This window comes from Myotis yumanensis, unplaced genomic scaffold (assembly GCF_028538775.1).
Source record: "Myotis yumanensis isolate MYYU_CA2020_CCGP unplaced genomic scaffold, mMyoYum1.0.hap1 SCAF_1, whole genome shotgun sequence".
In the NCBI taxonomy this organism is placed as follows: domain Eukaryota; kingdom Metazoa; phylum Chordata; class Mammalia; order Chiroptera; family Vespertilionidae; genus Myotis; species Myotis yumanensis.
Window position 1 is genome coordinate 59,236,708 of NW_027223752.1, and position 3,616 is coordinate 59,240,323.

Here is a 3,616-nt window from a genome sequence, read left to right on the forward strand (position 1 = left end):
AATAAACCCTAATTGCCTCAGCACCTGTCACCATAATAGACAACCAAAATTTTGATTTTGTTACATCTATAAAGTAGAGGTTGATTTTGGTGTACATTGCTATAAGTGTGTTTTTAATCATTAGAATTAACAAATTTGTGGATGGGCTTATCAATAGTATATAATGGGAAATTTTTGAAATGTATATGACCAGCTGTGGAACTATAATCTGCTTATAAGGGTAGAAAGTAAGGGGTTGGGGGGAGACTAAAAACCCTACAAGTTTCCAAAATAGGTTTTATATATAGTACTTAATTTTGGAGAGAAGGGAAAATGTATCATGAGAATGGTATTACTATATATGGGATATTTCCTTGCACTAGACACTATTAAATGCTTTGCTTATATTCTCATTTCCTCATTGTATCAATTCTGAAAGAATATTACTTTTCAGATGAAAAAATTTTAGCTCAGAGATTAACTGGTAGGGGTAAAAGCTAATAACGGGAAGAGCTGGGATACATTTGGTCCCAAAGCCTAGTTTTTAACCATTATGCAATACTGAAGATACTTGTTCAGGCTACAAATTTGATTTTGGTGGCTACTTTGAAATTTCCATTCTGTTTTAAAACTTATGATCAAGTTTGATTGTATGGGGATTTTATTTCTCTTTAACCTCTAATTCCTATATCTCTTATGTTTTCTTTTAATTTTTGTTGCTTTGGAATTTTACCTATATTTTATAATTTTTCTCTAAATTATTCAAGTTCTCCCTCCTCCCACCCCCCATGGAAGTACATGACATAACATTGGAAGTCAAGGGAGAAATAAGATTTAAATACAATGTTTTGTTTTATAGCTTATTAAGCACATTTCTTAGATGTATACTTAATCACATTTTATTGAATATGATTAAGTACACATATAGGTTAATAAAATTATATAGGTTTAAAATGTACAATTCTATAATACATCATCCGTTTTGTGTGTGCTCATCTTCCCAAGTCATGTCTCTTTCCATCACCTGCCCCATTCCCCCTCTCCTGCCTCCCCCACCCCCATTTTCCTCTGATAATGACCATACTGTTCTGTTGTCTATGGGTGTGTTTTTGTGTTTGTTTTTCTTTGCTTAATCCCTTCACCTTTTCCACACAGCCCCCTACCCCTTCCACTCTGACAGCTATAAGTCTGTTTCTATTTTGTTAGTTTATTTTGTTCATTGGATTCCACATAGAAGTGAAGTTATATTTTTAAACCGCTTTTAAATTTTCACCAGGAAATAAAAAATTGGTTGTTTGTTGAACAAATAATAATGTGCCAGGCTCTGTGCCAGGTGCTGGAGAAGACACCTGCCATTTTGAAATTTTGCAAGATAATGAGGAAGATGCAATGAGGTTGCTGTAGCAGAGACTGCTGTTGGCCACTAGTAGCATTCTCCTAGCCACCTGCAAGATAGACTGCCTTCTCCAGCTTCCCTGTAGTTACGTGGAGCCACTTACCAAGTAGCAAACAGAAGGTCATCAAAAGGTTTGTGTACAAGTTTTTTGCTTCCTTCCTCCCTGTGGGCTGGGCTGGGATGCACGTGTGATGCCTTAGAACTCTGATAGGCTACCTTGGACTTTGAGGCAAAGCCTCGTGCTGAGGATGATGGAGTAACTATATAGAATGAGCCTGAGGCCCTGATGACTGAGGGAAACTGCCCTACTAGTCCCAACCATTTGCCTCTGGGTGTGTTTTACATGAGAGAAATTAATTTCTGGTTTAAGTCATAATTTCTCAATGCAAATTTAAGTTCTTTTTTTAGCATTTAAAATATTTTAATGAGAACATTTCTCACCATCTTTAAATAAAAACGATGCACACTTTTTAATCTGAAACAGCTCTGGCATTCGGACTTAATTGCCTCCTGGTCCACGGGCCTTGGACGCCACGTCACTACTAACTCCCCAGTGCTCTGGAGGCAGGGGTGAGCCATGGCCTCCTCTGTCGGAAGTCCTTGCAGCAAGCTCAGGGGTTTGATTCTTATCAAATGTTTAACCACTTTTAGTTTCTGCATTCACTGAAGGATGCTCTTATGAACTTGAGGAGTATGAACTTTTTCTAATCCAAGCATCTTTATTCCATTTTTCCCCCAAAAATGGTTGTCTTTGTATTTTTCATTCTGCTTACAGGATATGAGAGTGCTGTGGATCCCGTATTTTCATGATCTGCAGGTGATGACTTGGTAAATTTATGATGAATCCAATCCGTACAAATGGAGACTCCACACCTTTTGTCACAGTTTGTAGTCTACCTGGCAGGCTCTGAACTATTGAGTGCAAAATCCTGGCCCTGAGCGTGGTGACTGCTCTGGAGAGGCAGCGGTTGCTAAATGCTGTTCAGTCTGTACTTACCACTGACAGGAAGCTGAGCCTCGGAGAGACACCAAGTGCTACACACAAACTCCGCCCACAAATTTATATTCTAACCAACCTAGCCTCCAGAAGGTTTTAAACAGTTATGAGGAATGTTAGATTAGCATGAGGATCATCAAACAACCATGGATTCCCCATCATAGGACATGGCATCTCTTTTTTATTGTGATTGATAAACGGGAGCATCTTAGCATACTCTGAATTAGCACAGCATTTGAATATTGTTCCCTAGTTGTCCCCAAAAAAGATAAAGATAAAATTAGGTGGATTATAAGCTGCTTAAACAACTAAAGAAAATTAATGAATGAAATTGAAAGGCAATATAGGCATTTTAGTTATTTGGTGTCAGAACTGGGTTTAAGTCTCAACTGCCAGTTAAACCATGACCCTGGGTAAGTTAGAGAGATTATAGCCATCTGATCCATCTGGAGAGCATCTTCTAGGGGTGGGACACATGGTTCAGAACCGTATTTTTGCCAACATCTTGAATGAAGACACAAAAAATTGCTGCAACAAATATTGTGGATTGGTTTGCTCAATTTCATCCCAGCCTCTTCCTGGTATGCAGAGCCTGGGAAGCCAAACCTACATTTTTTAGACTTCCTCACAGCAGAGTTCTGGATATGAATTACATTCCCTCTACTTGATGCATTCTTGAAAGATTCGGAGGATGAAAATGAAGCAGAAGTGGTCCTCCTATCTACCCGCTTTGGATGACTTTCTTGCAAGCAAGGTCCTCGTGACGAAGCTTAACAGCAGCAGTGTCCTAGGGCCCATCCTTGAGATTCTTAGGTTCTAAGGTTCATGTTCCAGTGCCAGGTCACCAGTTCTGTGAATGGCAAGATGCCGTCGAGTGGTGGCAGTGATGGGAGCAGCAACAGTGTCAGAAACTTTCTGGTCTGGCTTCCTGATCTCCAGTGGTTCCAGGTATGAACTCATGCCGCTGATGGTTGACTCTACCATATTGTTCTGGGAGTTATTTCTAGGGGCCTGGTCTAAAACTTGTTCTCCCATTTATGCATAAGCTCCTAATTCCCTGTATTACGTCTTTTTCAGCTTAAAATACCTAGAAAAAGCATTTCTTACATTTAACTCTGATTCATAGCCTAGAGGCTAGGAGTCAAGAACATCTGAGAGCTAGACCTGCTTCTGTTATTCTTTTCCCCTTTCTGTGCTTTATTAAGAAAAATGATCCATGTCCTGGTTACTTCCCAGAATCTTGT

The 3,616-nt window shown here is 39.3% G+C and overlaps 1 pseudogene; it reads right to left on the reverse strand.

Moving 5' to 3' along the window:
- Positions 1-1,786: 1,786 nt before the first annotated feature.
- Positions 1,787-3,170, reverse strand: LOC139002705 (large ribosomal subunit protein uL30m pseudogene; annotated as a pseudogene).
- Between the last annotated feature and the right edge of the window lie 446 nt (positions 3,171-3,616).